This window comes from Arachis stenosperma, chromosome 3, assembly GCF_014773155.1.
Source record: "Arachis stenosperma cultivar V10309 chromosome 3, arast.V10309.gnm1.PFL2, whole genome shotgun sequence".
Classification (NCBI taxonomy): Eukaryota; Viridiplantae; Streptophyta; class Magnoliopsida; order Fabales; family Fabaceae; genus Arachis; species Arachis stenosperma.
In genome coordinates, this window is record NC_080379.1 from 81,490,733 (window position 1) to 81,508,401 (window position 17,669).

The following is a 17,669-nucleotide window of genomic DNA, read 5'->3' on the forward strand; positions in this document are numbered from 1 at the left end:
ACGAAATCGAAAGAAGTTTCAAAACGCTAGCTAAAAAGTTGTTATCCGAAAAACAACTAAAAAGCACGAAAGCGGAGACATAAAGTCAAAACGCTAGCTAAAAAGTTGTTATCCGAAAAACAACTAAAAAGCACGAAAGCGGAGACATAAAGTCAAAACGCTAGCTAAAAAGTTGTTATCCGAAAAACAACTAAAAAGCACGAAAGCGGAGACATAAAGTCAAAACGCTAGCTAAAAAGTTGTTATCCGAAAAACAACTAAAAAGCACGGAAGCGGAAACATAAAGTCAAAACGCTAGCAAAAAAGTTGTTATCCAAAAAACAACTAAAAAGCACGAAAGCGGAAACATAAAGTCAAAACGCTAGCTAAAAAGTTGTTATCCGAAAAACAACTAAAAAGCACGAAGGCAGAAACCAAAGGTCAAAACACAAACACCGCATAATAAAGTCACCACAAGTGGCTAAATAAAAGCAAAAGGTGTCCAAAAGTGTTCACAAAAGCCATCCAACAAAAAGCCCACAGGCCGGGCAAACCACTAAAAAGATCACAGAGGATCAAGGTCCTTTCCGGTCTCCGCATCAACAGAAGGCTGCGGAGGGAACATCGAAATCGGGACTGCATCGACAGCACCATCATCCCGGCTTGAAACCTCCACACCAGATCTATCCTCAGCCAAAGGTGAAGTCGGGTTCACAACCGGAACCTCGGGGTCGGACACCGGAGCCTTGTGGTCGGACACCGGAACCTCATCCTCGGCAGGAGCAGGAACAATCTTTCCCTCCACAACAATGTTTTCCGTACTGAATAAGCTCAGATCCAGGTCGGGAGCAAGAACCCGGACCTGATCCCTCAAATTCACAAACATAGCATCCATACCCTTGGCCACATTATCTTCCAGCTCGTAAAAATCATCCCGAGCAGACTGCAACTTCTCCTTCGTCTCCACAAGCTCGGCATACAGCTTAGTATAGTTCTCCGTCGCCACCCTCGCCATCTCCTCAGATGTCTTCGCCGCCGCCACAGCCGCGGTGGCCCTAGTTTTCTCTTCTTCCAAAGAGGCCTCCAGCTCAGTAATCCTGGCAGCCTTCAGTTGACTAATCTTATCAAGCTCGGACCGTGCCTTCTCAAGTCGGGAGCTGGTCGCCCCAAGGGGAGCTTTCTTGAACTCCCGAGCAATAGCGGCATGAAGACTAGCCATCCGAACACAGCTCCGCGCCATATACTGAAAGTAATGCTCCATAGACGCATCATCAGTAGAAATAAAGGTCTGGGGGAGAATGTGCTGCTCAATCCAACCAAGAGCGTCAAAATCCTTATCATTGAAACCGGCAAGCTCTTGAGAGGTCTTCTGTTTCTTGGGGGGAGGACCCGAGGTCGAAGACGGGGAAAGGTGACCGGGTCCGGAGGTCGGAGGATCTTGAGTTATAGCTCGGAACTGAGGAGTCGGAATGGTCTTCGACCGAGTCTGAACACCCACGGTAGTCTTCTGCGGAGAAGATCGGGCAGAAGCCTCAGCCTCGATATTCCGAGCAGCCGCAGACTTCTTCGACCGACGAAGGAACTTCATGGAATCAGCCTGAGAAGACATCTCTGCAGAAACAAAAGAAAGGGATTATCACAACAGAAAAACCTCCAAAACGAAGCCAAAATACTAAGATGAAATCTCAAAGAGGTCGGGAACTACCTAACTCGGAACGGAGAAGGCTTGGATCTCCCAACATTTTCTTCGTATCCAAGTGAGGTGCCCGACCCCATAAACTGCTCAACACACCCACAAAAGCCTGCTCCACCTCATCTAGACTCTCAAAAGTATACTTAACCGACACTACATTCTCCTGCCAACAAAGAGGAAAAGAAGGCTCCCCACTCTCATCTAGAAAGAAAGGTCGGACATCTCCAGCAGCCCGGACCTTGAAATAGTAGTTCTTGAAATCATGAAACGACTCATCATACAAGGTACAAAACTTCTTTCCCTGGTTAGCCCTAAAAGAGACCCAGGACACCTTCCCAGCACCCGACCCCGGCTTCGTCAACACGAACAGATAGGAAAAAAGAGAAACAGAAGGGGAGACGCCCAAAAACTGACACAAAAGTTGAAACAGCTTTAAAAACGCCCAAGAATTTGGATGGAGTTGCGTAGGGCAAGGTTACAAGACCAAAGGACCTCGGACTCCAAGTCGGTAAAAGGAAGTCGTACACCCAGCTTAGAGAAAAAACAATCGTAAGCATAAAAGAATAGCTTCTCGGAACTTTCTAAAGGCGGGAAGCACACTCTCTCCTCGGACTCCGGGCTACTAGCTCATAATCCCGCTCAGACTCCCTGTTCTCACAAATACTGCACTCCCTACGGAACCTAACTAGATACTCAGAATCTACAACAGAAGGGACCCTTAGAGGAACAGGATCTACCCAACCAAGACCACTCGGAATCTTGGTCGACATTGCTTGAAACACCTTTCGAGACATAAAAATCTTGCCTACAAAGAAGAATACAACAGCAAGCCAAAAATCACATAATAGGCAGACAGCAAAAAACCCATTCAGCAGAAGCAAGAAAACAAAAGTTCTTTTAGAAGAAAAAATGCAGTAACCCGAAAACAAAGTACCAAGAGAAAAGAGCCCCCCCCCACACAAACAACCAAAACAATGGCGGCGCCTCTTTTCGGGGCAACCCCAGCATAGAAGAAAAAGAAACAAAAGCATATGTGCACAGCGAAAGTAAAGACGAGAAACAAACCTGGAAGAAAGGAAGAAGACGACAACAGCGGCGCAGAGGAAACCCCGAAAAACAACGCACAGAAAGAATCGGAGAAGAAGAACAGAGAGAAAGAAGGAAGATGCTCGAAAGAGAGGTGGCGAAAAACCCAGAAAAAGGGAAAGGGAACAGAATAAACAAAGAAAATGAGGAAAGGGGCAAATAAATAATGCCTTCACAGAGCCCGAACGGAAATCAAGGAGAAACGGTAAAAAGCAATAAATGCTGAAATGGCCATTTTCAAAATTTTGAAAATACGACTATGCCCGAGCTCGACCTCTCAAAAGGACGAACTCGGACAGGGGCACTGTTCATACCCTGACCGAGCTCTCTAAACTCGGGAAGTTCGCAGAAGGTCCGACCTCGTCCCAAAGGCCCACGCCTAAGGTCGGACCTCGGACAAATAAAGAAGAAGGCCCATCAAAAGGAACGAAGCCCAAAACCTAAAGGCCGAAAAAGGCCTAGGAAAGGCGGTTCCACAAAAGATAGAGATAAGACTCCCAAAGATAAGATAAGATAAGAATATCTTATCCAGGGAAGATCACGACCAACCACTATAAATACACTGGAGCACCCAGGTATAACTCATACTCTAATTCTACTCAATATCTGCTTGGACCCATGCTAACTTAAGCATCGGAGTGTCATTGCAGGTACAACCCCCAGCCGCTCAGCACACCAAGCTCGGGTCACGGAACCCCTACCTCGGGTCTTGCCAGACGATCAAGCTACACGTTTCAGGTAACCCTCGGAACAGTGGGGTTTATGGGGAAGAGTGGATGGATGTGAGTGGTGAAGAGGTGATGTGGAAGAGAGATTGAGGTAATTGGTGAAGGGTTTTGGGAAAGAGTGTTAATAGGATTAGGAGGTAAGGTGGGAATATGTTAGGTGGGGATCCTGTGGGGTCCACAGATCCTGAGGTGATCCTGTGGGGTCCACAGGTCCTGAGGTGTCAAGGAATTCCATCCCTGCACCAAATAGGCATGTAAAATGCCTTTGCATACCATTCTGGCATTTAAACGCCGAGGTGATGCACGTTCTGGGCGTTCAACGCCCATGTAAAGCATGTTCTGGGCGTTCAACGCCCATATGTAGCATGTTTCTGGCGTTGAACGCCAGTTTCATGCTTGTTACTGGCGTTCAGCGCCAGCTTTTCTTAAGACACATTCCTGGCGTTCAAACACCATAATGTTGTTTGTTTCTGGCGTTCAGCGCCAGATTCATGCTCTGTTCTGGCGTTGAACGCCAGCCAGATGCTCCTTACTGGCGTTGAACGCCAGTCTGTGCTTCCTCCAGGGTGTGATTTTTCTTCTGCTATTTTTGATTCTGTTTTTAATTTTTATATTTTTTTTCGTGACTCCACATGATCATGTACCTAATAAAACATAAAATAACAATAAAGTAAAATAAAATAAAAATTAGATAAATAAAATTGGGTTGCCTCCCAACAAGCGCTTCTTTAATGTCAATAGCTTGACAGTGGGCTCTCATGGAGCCACAAGGTGATCAGGTCAATGTTGTATAGTCCCAACACCAAACTTAGAGTTTGGATATGGGGTCTTAACACCAAACTTAGAGTTTGGTTGTGGCCTCCCAACACCAAACTTAGAGTTTGACTGTGGGGGCTCTTCTTGACTCTGAACTGAGAGAAGCTCTTCATGCTTACTCTCTTTTGTCACAGAGGGATGGCCATGTGCCTTAAACACAAGGTAGTCCCCATTCAATTGAAGGACTAATTCACCTCTGTTGACATCTATCACAGCTCCTGCTGTGGCTAGGAAAGGTCTTCCAAGGATGATTCATTCATCCTCTTCCTTCCTAGTGTCTAAAATTATGAAATCAGCAGGGATGTAAAGGCCTTCAACCTTTACTAACACATCCTCTACTATTCCATAAGCTTGTCTCAATGACTTGTCTGCCAATTGTAATGAGAACAAGGCAGGTTGTTGGTGGACGAAATTGTGATCACATGTTCTTTATACTTTGATGAGTTTACTCTTAGGGCACTGTTTATTTTCACAACTCCGTTCAACTAGCCAGCAAGTGTACTGGGTCGTCCAAGTAATAAACCTTACGTGAGTAAGGGTCGAATCCACAGAGATTGTTGGTATGAAGCAAGCTATGGTCACCTTGCAAATCTCAGTTAGGGAGATTAAAGGGTAATTGTGATTATTGGAATAAATTATAAAATAAAAAGAAAATACATAATAAAAGGGATAGAATACTTATGTAGATTCATTGGTAGGAATTTCAGTTAAGTATATGAAGATGCTGTATGGCTCAAGGACGCCTGCTTTCCTACTGCTTCAACTCAATCTTTCTTACTCCTTTCCATGGCAAGCTTTGTATAGGGGTTCACCATCAGCTGTGGCTACTTTCAATCCTCTCGGGAAAATATCCTATGCGGCTGTCACTCGCACAGCTAATCAGTCTGGAGGCATCACCCATGGTTGATGGCTACATCCCATCCTCGCAGTGAAAACTAATGCTCACGCACTCTGTCACAGTACGGCTAATCACTGGTTGGTTCCCGCTCCTACTGGAATAGAATCCCTTGATTCTTTTGCGTCTGTCACTAACGCCCAGCAGGTTGCAAGTTTGAAGCACGTCACAGTCATTCATTACCGGAATCCTACTCGGAATACCACAGACAAGGTTAGACTTTCCGGATTCCCAGGATCCTACTCGGAACACCACAGACAAGGTTGGACTTTCCGGATCCTCATAAATGCCGCCATCTATCTAGCTTATACCATGAAGATTCTGTTGGGGAATCTAAGAGATACACATTCAAGCTCGGTTGCATGTAGAACGGAAGTGGTTGTCAATCACGCGCGTTCATAAGTGAGAATAATAATGAGGGTTATCTAACTCATCACATTCATCATGTTCTTGGGTGCGAATGAATATCTTGGAATAAGAATAAGATAGCATTTGACTAAAAGAAGATAGAATTTCATTAATACTTGAGGTACAGCAGAGCTCCACACCCTTAATCTATGGTGTGCAGAAACTCCACCGTTGAAAATACATAAGTGAAAGAGGGTCAGGCATGGCCGAATGGCCAGCCCCCTAAAATGTGATCAATAGTCTCTTAGGATGAAGAATAAAACAAAACTGAGACCAAAGATGTCTAATACAATAGTAAGAGGTCCTATATATACTAGACTAGCTACTAGGGTTTACATGAGTAAGTAATTGATGCATAAATCCACTTCCGGGGCCCATTTGGTGTGTGCTTGGGCTGAGCTTGATCTATCCACGAGCTGAGGCTTCTCTTGGAGTTGAATTTTGAGTTATGACGTGTTTTGGGCGTTCAACTCCGGATCATGACGTTTTTCTGGCGTTTAACTCCAGACAGCAGCATGTACTTGGCGTTCAACGCCAAGTTACGTCGTCATTCTTCGAATAAAGTATGGACTATTATATATTGCTGGAAAGCCCTGGATGTTTACTTTCCAACGACATTGAGAGCGCGCCAATTGGAGTTCTGTAGCTCCAGAAAATCCATTTCGAGTGCAAGGAGGTCAGAATCCAACAGCATCAGCAGTCCTTTTGTCAGCCTTTTTCAGAGTTTTGCTCAAATCCCTCAATTTCAGTCAGAATTTACCTGAAATCACAGAAAAACACACAAACTCATAGTAAAGTCCAGAAATGTGAATTTAACATAAAAAATAAGGAAAACATCCCTAAAAGTAGCTTGAACTTGCTAAAAACTACCTAAAAACAATGCCAAAAAGCGTATAAATTATCCGCTCATCACAACACCAAACTTAAATTGTTGCTTGTCCCCAAGAAACTGAAAATCAAATAGGATAAAAAGAAGAGAATATACTATAAATTCAGAAATATCAATGAATATTAATTATAATTAAATGAGCGGGACTTGTAGCTTTTTGCTTTTGAACAGTTTTGGCATCTCACTTTTTCCTTTGAAGTTTAGAATGATTGGCTTCTCTAGGAACTTAGAATTTGGGATAGTGTTATTGACTTTCCTAGTTAAGCATGTTGATTCTTGAACACAGCTACTTATGAGTCTTGGCCGTGGCCCTAAGCACTTTGTTTTCCAGTATTACCACCGGATACATAAATGCCACAGACACATAACTGGGTGAACCTTTTCAGATTGTGACTTAGCTTTGCTAAAGTCCCCAGTTAGTGGTGTCCAGAGCTCTTAAGCACACTCTTTTGCTTTGGATCACGACTTTAACCACTCAGTCTCAAGCTTTTCACTTGGACCTTCATGACACAAGCACATGGTTAGGGACAGCTTGATTTAGCCGCTTAGGCCTGGATTTAATTTCCTTGGGCCCTCCTATCCATTAATGCTCAAAGCCTTGGATCCTTATTTTTTTGAAATTTTCGCCCCCTTTTTTTTTTTTGCTTTTTCTTGCTTCAAGAATCAATTTCATGATGTTTTTCAGATCATCAATAACATTTCTCTTTGTTCATCATTCTTTCAAGAACCAACAATTTTAACACTCACAAACAACAAGATCAAAAGACATATGCACTGTTCAATCATTCATTCAAAAAACAAAAAGCATTGTCACCACATCAATATAATCAAATTAAATTCAATAATAATTTCGAAATTCATGTACTTCTTGTTCTTTTGAATTAAAACATTTTTCTTTTAAGAGAGGTGAAGGATTAATGGAATTTATTCATAGCTTTAAGGCATGGTTACATACTAATGATCATGAAATAAAGACACAAAACATAGATAAACATAATAATTAAAAACCGAAAACAGAAAGAAATAAAGAACAAGGAATGAATCCACCTTTAGTGGCGTCTTCTTCTTGAAGGACCAATGATGTTCTTAAGCTCTTCTATGTCCCTTCCTTGCCTTTGTTGCTCCTCCCTCATTGCTCTTTGATCTTCTATTATTTCTTGGAGAATGATGGAGTGCTCATGATGTTCCACCCTTAGTTGTTCAACATTATGGCTCAAATCTTCTAAGGAGATGTTGAGTTGCTCCCAATAGTTGTTGGGAGGAAAGTGCATTCCTTGAGGCATTTGTTGATGATGCACTTCCTCATATTCTTCTTGAAGGCCGTGAGGAACTTCTCTTGTTTGCTCCATCCTTTTCTTGGTGATGGGCTTGTCTTCTTCAATGGAGATATCTCCTATGATAACTCCAGCTGAGTAACATAGATGGCATATAAGGTGGGGGAAGGCTAGCCGTGCCATGTGTGAAGGCTTGTCGGCTATTTTGTAGAGTTCATTGGAGATGACCTCATGAACTTCTATTTCCTCTCCAATCATGATGCTATGGATCATGATGGCATTGTGTGTGGTCATATTTCCTATTCATTGAGTAAAGGGCCGCTTTAGACCCGCAAGGCTTTCATCGGAGCACATCGCTTCGGTTGCTTGTAGGGATGATGGATCTTTAGATGAACTCCAACCATCCTCTAGCTAGAGGCTTGAGGTCCAGTCTTCTTAGTTGGACTGGCTTGCCTTTGGAGTCTATTCTCCATTGGGCGCCTTCCACACATATGTCCATTAGGACTTGGTCCAACCTTTGATTAAAGTTGACTCTTCTTGTGTAGGGGCGTTCATCACCTTGTACCATAGGCACCATGACCTTCAAGAAGGCCTTGTGTGACTTAGGATCAAGTGTAAACCTCATGCCCCTCTCTGTAATGGAGAAATTAGGGATCTTTGAGGTGCAAGCTGCAAGAATCTCATTAGAGATGGCAGACAATTCAAGAAAACAAGCTCATGGACTTGTAGAGAATGTTTTGGTGAAGATTGAAGACCACTACATCCCTACTGATTTCATAGTCCTAGAGACTGGGAAGTGCATGGATGAATCCATCATCCTTGGCAGACCCTTCCTAGCCACAGCAAAGGCTGTGATTGATGTTGATAGAGGAGAGTTGATCATTCAAGTGAATGAAGAATCCTTGGTGTTTAAGGCCCAAGGACATCCCTCTATCATCATGGAGAGGAAGCATGAAGAGCTTCTCTCAAAACAGAGCCAAACAGAGCCCCCACAGTCAAACTCTAAGTTTGGTGTTGGGAGGCCACAACCAAACTCTAAGTTTGGTGTTGAACCCCCACATTCAAACTCTAAGCTTGGTGTTGGGAGGTTCCAACACGGTTCTGAGTATTTCTGAGGCTCCATGAGAGTCCTCTGTCAAGCTAATGACATTAAAGAAGCGCTTGTTGGGAGGCAACCCAATGTTTTATAGCTAATTATTTTCTTTTGTTATTTTATCTTTTTTGTAGGTTGATGATCATAAGAAGTCACAAAAACAATGAAAAAAGCAAAAACAGAATGAAAAAAAGGAAGAAAAACAGCACACCCTGGAGGAGAAGAAGCTGGCGTTCAAACGCCAGTAATGCTAGCTGTTGGGCGTTTAACGCCCAGTCTGGCACCATTCTGGGCGTTTAACGCCAGAAAGGGGCACCAGACTGGCGTTAAACGCCAGTAAAGGGCAACAACCTGGCGTTAAACGCCAGGAATGGGCATCAGCCCGGCGTTTAACGCCAGAAATACCTCAAAACGTGATTTTGAGCAACATTTGGTGCAGGGATGACTTTTCCTTGACACCACAGGATCTGTGGACCCCACAAGACCCCACCATCACTCTCTCTCTTCTTCCCCCATTCACCAATCACCTCAATACCTCTTCCCCAAAAACCTTTCACCTATCAAATCCCATCTTTCTCTTCACCACTCACATCCATCCTTCATAAATCCCCACCAACCTCACCCTTCAAATTCAAACCACTTTCCCTCCCAAACCCACCCATCATGGCCGAACCATTACCCCCCCTCTCTCCTATATATACCCTTCTTCAACCCTTCATTTTCACACAACCTAAACACCCCTTCTTTCCCTTCTTGGCCGAACACCCACCTTCCCCCTCTTCCTCATTTCTTCTTCTTCTACTCTCTTCTTTCTTCTTTGCTCGAGGACGAGCAAACATTTTAAGTTTGGTGTGGTAAAAGCGTTGCTTTTTCGTTTTTCCATAACCATTTATGGCATCCAGGCCAGAGAAACCTCTAGAAGAGGAAAGGGAAGGCAAAATCTTCCACCTCCGAGTCATGGGAGATGGATAGATTCCTCTCAGGGTGCATCAAGTCCACTTCTATGAAGTTGTGGCCTTGAAGAAGGTGATCCCCGAGGTCCCCTTTTCACTCAAAAGGGTGAATATCCGGAGATCCGCCATGAGATCCGAAGAAGAGTGGGAAGTACTTACCAACCCCATTCAACAAGTCGGAATCTTGATGGTTCAAGAGTTCTATGCCAATGCATGGATCACCAAGAACCATGACCAAAGTGTGAACCCGAATCCAAAGAATTATCTCCACTATGGTTCGGGGAAATACTTGGATTTTAGTCCGGAGAGTGTGAGGGTGGCGTTCAACTTGCCTATGATGCAAGGAGATGAGCACCCCTTACACTAGAAGGGTCACTTGATCAAAGGTTGGACCAAGTCCCACACCATATGTGAAGAGGGCGCACAATGGAAGCAAGATTCAAGAGGAAAGCCGGTTCAATTGAGAAGGCATGACCTCAAGCCCGTGGCTAGAGGATGGTTAGAGTTCATACAACGCTCAATCTTCCCACTAGCAACCGGTCCGAAGTTACCATAGACCGGCTATCATGATCCATAGCATCATGATTGGAGAAGAAATAGAAGTTCATGAGGTTATAGCCCAAGAACTCTACAAGGTGGCGGACAAGACCTCCACTTTGGCAAGGTTAGCCTTTCCTCATCTCATCTGTCACCTCTGTTATTCAGTTGGAGTTGACATAGAGGGAGATACCCCCATTGATGAGGACAAGCCCATCACCAAGAAAGGATGGAGTACACAAGAGACCCCTCTCACCATGAGATCCCTGAGATTCCTCAAGAGATGCACTTTCCTCCACAAAATTATTGGGAGCAACTAAACACCTCCCTAGGAAAGTTGAGTTCCAACATGGGACAAACTAAGGGTGGAGCATCAAGAACACTCCATTCTCCTCCATGAAATTAGAGAAGACCAAAGAATCATGAGGGAGGAGCAACAAAGACAAGGAAGAGACATTGAGGAGCTCAACACTCCATAGGATCTTCAAGAGCAAGAAAGAGCCGCCATCATTAAGGTGGACCCGTTCCTTGATTTCCTTGTTCTTTATTCTTCTGTTTTTTCGATTTTTATGCTTTATGTTGTCCATGTTTGTGTCTTGTGATCATTAGTCTTAGTGTCTATGCCTTAAAGTTATGAATGTCCTATGAATCCATCACCTTTCTTGAATAAAAAACGTGCTTAATTGATAAAGGAAAGAATTGCATGAATTCTGAATTTTATAATAGTTTAATTATTTTGATGTGGTGGCAACACTTTTGTTCTCTGAATGTATGCTTGAACAGTGCATATGTCTTTTGAACTTGTGGTTCATGAATGTTGGCTCTTGAAAGAATGATGAAAAAGGAGACATGTTACTGAGGATCTGAAAAATCATTAAAATGATTCTTGAAGCAAGAAAAAGCAAGAAAAAAAAAAAGAGAAAAAGCAAAACGAAAAAAAAAAAAAAGAAATAAGTTGTGATCCAAGGCAAATAAGAGTGTGCTTAAGAACCCTGGACACCTCTAATTGGGGACTTTAGCAAAGCTGAGTCACAATCTGAAAGGTTCACCCAATTATGTGTCTGTGGCATGTATGTATCCGGTGGTAATACTGGAAGACAGAGTGCTTTGGGCCCGGCCAAGACTCAAGAAATAGCTATGTTCAAGAATCATCATACTTTACTAGGAGAATCATTAACACTATCTGGATTCTGAGTTCCTAAAGAAGCCAATCATTCTGAATTACAAGGGATAGAGTGAGATGCCAAAAACTATTCAGAGGCAAAAGATAAAAGCCCCGCTCATCTAATTAATACTGATCTTCATAGATGTTTTTGGAATTCATTGCATATTCTCTTCTTTTATCTTATTTGATCTTCAGTTGCTTGGGGACAAGCAACAATTTAAGTTTGGTGTTGTGATGAGCGGATAATTTGTATGCTTTTTGGCATTGTTTTTAGTATATTTTTAGTATGATCTAGTTAGTTTTTAGTATATTTTATTAGTTTTTAGTTAAAATTCACTTTTCTGGACTTTACTATGAGTTTGTGTGTTTTCTGTGATTTCAGGTATTTTCTGGCTGAAATTGAGGGACCTGAGCAAAAATCTGATCCAGAGACTCAAAGGACTGCAGATGCTGTTGGATTCTGACCTCCCTGCACTCGAAGTGGATTTTCTGGAGCTACAGAAGCCCAATTGGCGCGCTCTCAACGCGTTGGAAAGTAGACATCCTGGGCTTTCCAGCAATATATAATAGTCTATACTTTGCCCAAGATTTGATGGCCCAAACCGGCGTTCAAAGTCACCTCAAGAAATTCCAGCGTTAAACGCCGGAACTGGCACCTAATTGGGAGTTAAACGCCCAAACTGGCACTAAAGCTGGCGTTTAACTCCAAGGAGAGTCTCTACACGAAAAAGCTTCATTGCTTAGCCCAAGCACACACCAAGTGGGCCCGGAAGTGGATTTTTATGTCATTTACTCATCTATGTACTAGTTTTCTATAAGTAGGACCTTTTACTATTGTATTTAGAGAGACTTTTGGTAGCTATCTTTGTTTTATGCTATCTTAGACCTTTGGAGGCTGGCCATTCGGCCATGCCTAGACCTTGTTCTTATGTATTTTCAACGGTGGAGTTTCTACACACCATAGATTAAGGTGTGGAGCTCTGCTGTACCTCGAGTATTAATGCAATTACTATTGTTCTTCCATTCAATTCCGCTTGTTCTTTATCCAGATATCACTTGTTCTTCAACATGATGAAGGTGATGATTGACGCCCATCACCATTCTCACTCATGAACAAGGTGACTGACAACCATTCTTGTTCTACAAGCATCTGAGGCTTAGTGAATATCTCTTGGATTCCCGATTGCACGATGCATGTTGATCGCCTGACAACCGAGTGCTCGCCTGACAAACGAGCCAACCATTCCGTGAGATCAGAGTCTTCGTGGTATAGGCAGGACTTGATGGCAGCATTCAAGAGAATCCGGAAGGTCTAACCTTGTCTGTGGTATTCTGAGTAGGATTCAATGCTGAATGACTGTGACGTGCTTCAAACTCCTAGCAGGCTAGGCGTTAGTGACAGACGCAAAAGTATCAATGGATATTATTCCGGCCTGACCGAGAACCGACAGCTGAATTCCGCTATCCCGTGACAGGAACATATGCAATCGCTTTCACTGAGAGGATGGGAGGTAGCCACTGACAATGGTGAAACCCTACACGAGCTTGCCATGGAAAGGAGTAAGAAGGATTGGATGAAGGCAGTAGAAAGCAGAGAGACGGAAGGGAAGGCATCTTCATACACTTGTCTGAAGCTCTTACACCAATGATATACATAAGTATCTCTATCTTTATCTTTATGTTATTTTCGTTCATCATCATATACATTTGAGTTTGCCTGACTAAGATTTACAAGATGACCATAGCTTGCTTCAATGCTAACAATCTCCGTGGGATCGACCCTTACTCACGTAAGGTATTACTTGGACGACCCAGTGCACTTGCTGGTTAGTTGTGCGAAGTTGTGTAATGCCATGGAATTGAACCACCAAGTTTTTGGAGTTCATGACCAGGGATTATGAGAGTTGTGAAAAGTATTGAACCACCATTAATTATTAGTGAATTTTCGAAAATTAGATGTAAAGATAAGAAAAAGATTTTGAAAAGATAAGATTTTTAAAATTTGAAATTTTGACTTGACTTGTAAGAAACAACTAATTTTAAAAATTTTTGACCAAGTCAACCCAAAATTTTGAAAATTTGGAGGGAAATAAGGAAAAGATATTTTTTTTATTTTTGAATTTTTAATGAGGAGAGAGAAAAACACAAACATGACCCAAAACATAAAAATTTTGGATCAAAACACAAGATGCATGCAAGAACACTATGAATGTCAAGATGAACACCAAGAACACTTTGAAGATCATGATGAACATCAAGAACATAATTTTGAAAATTTTTTTGATGCAAAGAAAACATGCAAGACACCAAACTTAGAAATCTTTAATGCATGGAGAATATGAATGCAAAAATGTGCATGAAAAACAACAAACAACAAAAAACAAGAAAACATCAAGATCAAACAAGAGGACTTATCAAGAACAACTTGAAGATCATGAAGAACACTATGAATGCATGGATTTTTTCAAAAAAAAAATGCAAGAAAAATTTTTAAAACATGCAAGTGACACCAAACTTAAAAATTGACTCAAGACTCAAACAAGAAACACAAAATATTTTTGATTTTTATGATTTTATGATTTTTTGTATTTTTATTAATTTTTTCGAAAATAATGTGAAGAAAAACGAAAAATAAAAGAAAAAATTTTTTAAAAAGATTTTTGAAAAGAAAATTACCTAATCTGAGCAACAAGATGAACCGTCAGTTGTCCATACTCGAACAATCCCCGGCAACGGCGCCAAAAACTTGGTGGACGAAATTGTGATCACATGTTCTTTATACTTTGATGAGTTTACTCTTAGGGCACTGTTTATTTTCACAACTCCGTTCAACTAGCCAGCAAGTGTACTGGGTCGTCCAAGTAATAAACCTTACGTGAGTAAGGGTCGAATCCACAGAGATTGTTGGTATGAAGCAAGCTATGGTCACCTTGCAAATCTCAGTTAGGGAGATTAAAGGGTAATTGTGATTATTGGAATAAATTATAAAATAAAAAGAAAATACATAATAAAAGGGATAGAATACTTATGTAGATTCATTGGTAGGAATTTCAGTTAAGTATATGAAGATGCTGTATGGCTCAAGGACGCCTGCTTTCCTACTGCTTCAACTCAATCTTTCTTACTCCTTTCTATGGCAAGCTTTGTATAGGGGTTCACCATCAGCTGTGGCTACTTTCAATCCTCTCGGGAAAATATCCTATGCGGCTGTCACTCGCACAGTTAATCAGTCTGGAGGCATCACCCATGGTTGATGGCTACATCCCATCCTCGCAGTGAAAACTAATGCTCACGCACTCTGTCACAGTATGGCTAATCACTGGTTGGTTCCCGCTCCTACTGGAATAGAATCCCTTGATTCTTTTGCGTCTGTCACTAACGCCCAGCAGGTTACAAGTTTGAAGCACGTCACAGTCATTCATTACCGGAATCCTACTCGGAATACCACAGACAAGGTTAGACTTTCCGGATTCCCAGGATCCTACTCGGAACACCACAGACAAGGTTGGACTTTCTGGATCCTCATAAATGCCGCCATCTATCTAGCTTATACCACGAAGATTCTGTTGGGGAATCTAAGAGATATACATTCAAGCTCGGTTGCATGTAGAACGGAAGTGGTTGTCAATCACGCGCGTTCATAAGTGAGAATAATAATGAGGGTTATCTAACTCAACACATTCATCATGTTCTTGGGTACGAATGAATATCTTGGAATAAGAATAAGATAGCATTTGACTAAAAGAAGATAGAATTTCATTAATACTTGAGGTACAGCAGAGCTCCACACCCTTAATCTATGGTGTGCAGAAACTCCACCGTTGAAAATACATAAGTGAAAGAGGGTCAGGCATGGCCGAATGGCCAGCCCCCTAAAATGTGATCAATAGTCTCTTAGGATGAAGAATAAAACAAAACTGAGACCAAAGATGTCTAATACAATAGTAAGAGGTCCTATATATACTAGACTAGCTACTAGGGTTTACATGAGTAAGTAATTGATGCATAAATCCACTTCCGGGCCCATTTGGTGTGTGCTTGGGCTGAGCTTGATCTATCCACGAGCTGAGGCTTCTCTTGGAGTTGAATTTTGAGTTATGACGTGTTTTGGGCGTTCAACTCCGGATCATGACGTTTTTCTGGCGTTTAACTCTAGACAGCAGCATGTACTTGGCGTTCAACGCCAAGTTACGTCGTCATTCTTCGAATAAAGTATAGACTATTATATATTGCTGGAAAGCCCTGGATGTCTACTTTCCAACGCCGTTGAGAGCGTGCCAATTGGAGTTCTGTAGCTCCAGAAAATCCATTTCGAGTGCAGGGAGGTCAGAATCCAACAGCATCAGCAGTCCTTTTGTCAGCCTTTTTCAGAGTTTTGCTCAAATCCCTCAATTTCAGTCAGAATTTACCTGAAATCACAGAAAAACACACAAACTCATAGTAAAGTCCAGAAATGTGAATTTAACATAAAAAATAAGGAAAACATCCCTAAAAGTAGCTTGAACTTGCTAAAAACTACCTAAAAACAATGCCAAAAAGCGTATAAATTATCCGCTCATCAGTTGTACCTCAATGATCCCCAGCTTCTCCATTACAGAGAGTGGCATAAGATTTATCCCTAACCCTAGATCACATAGAGCTTTTTCAAAGGTCATGGTGCCTATGGTACAAGGTATTAAGAACTTGCCAGGATCTTGTCTCTTTTGAGGTAAAATTTGCTGAATCCAGGTATCCAGTTCACTAATGAGCAAAGGAGGTTCACTTTCCCAAGTCTCATTACCAAACAACTTGGCATTCAGCTTCATGATAGCTCCTAAATATTGAGCAACTTGCTCTCCTGTCACATCTTCATCCTCTTCAGAGGAAGAATAGTCTTCAGAGCTCATGAATGGCAGAAGAAGATTTAATGGAATCTCTATGGTCTCTATATGAGCCTCAGATTCCTTTGGATCCTTAATAGGAAACTCCTTCTTGCTTGAGGGACGTCCCAGGAGGTCTTCCTCACTAGGATTTTCGTCCTCCTCCTCCCTTGTGCATTCGGCCATATTGATTATATCAATGGCCTTGCACTCTCCTTTTGGATTCTCTTCTGTATTGCTTGGGAGAATACTGGGAGGAGTTTCAATGACTTTCTTACTCAGCTGGCCCACTTGTGCCTCCAGATTTCTGATGGAGGATCTTGTTTCACTCATGAAACTGAAAGTGGCCTTTGACAGATCAGAGACTAGATTGGCTAAATTAGAAGTGTTTTGTTCAAAATTCTCTGTCTGTTGCTGAGAAGATGATAGAAAAGGCTTGCTATTGCTCAGCCTATTGCGTCCACCATTGTTAAAGCCTTGTTGAGGCTTTTGTTGATCCTTCCATGAGAAATTTGGATGATTTCTCCATGATGAATTATAGGTGTTTCCATAAGGTTCACCCATGTAATTAACCTCTGCCATTGCAGGGTTCTCAGGATCATAAGCTTCTTCAGAAGCTGCCTCTTTAGTACTGTTGGATGCATTTTGCCATCCATTCAGACTTTGAGAAATCATGTTGACTTGCTGAGTCAACACTTTGTTCTGAGCCAATATGGCATTCAAAGCATCAATCTCAAGAACTCCCTTCCTCTGAGGTGTCCCATTATTCACGGAATTCCTCTCAGAAGTGTACATGAACTGGATATTTGCAACCATGTCAATGAGTTCTTGAGCCTCTTCAGGCGTTTTCTTTAGGTGAATAGATCCACCTGCAGAATGGTCCAATGACATTTTCAAAAACTCAGATAGACCATAATAGAATATATCTAATATGGTCCATTCTGAAAACATGTCAGATGGACACCTTTTGGTCAACTGCTTGTATCTTTCCCAAGCTTCATAGAGGGATTCACCATCTTTTTGTTTGAAGGTCTGAACATCCACTCTAAGCTTGCTCAGCTTTTGAGGAGGAAAGAATTTATCCAAGAAGGCTGTGATCAGCTTATCCCAAGAGTCCAGGCTATCCTTAGGTTGTGAATCCAACCATATTCTAGCTCTGTCTCTTACAGCAAAAGGGAAAAGCATGAGTCTGTAGACTTCAGGATCAACTCCATTCGTCTTAACAGTCTCACAAATCTGCAAGAACTCAGTTAAAAACTGGTAAGGATCTTCAGATGGAAGTCCATAAAACTTG

General features: G+C 42.0%; 1 non-coding gene across 1 annotated transcript; it reads left to right on the plus strand.

The window, feature by feature from the left end:
* Window positions 1-17,324: 17,324 nt before the first annotated feature.
* On the plus strand, window positions 17,325-17,428 carry LOC130971376 (small nucleolar RNA R71). The gene has a single exon (XR_009082598.1). It is a non-coding gene; the product is annotated as a small nucleolar RNA R71 (small nucleolar RNA).
* Window positions 17,429-17,669: the final 241 nt, after the last annotated feature.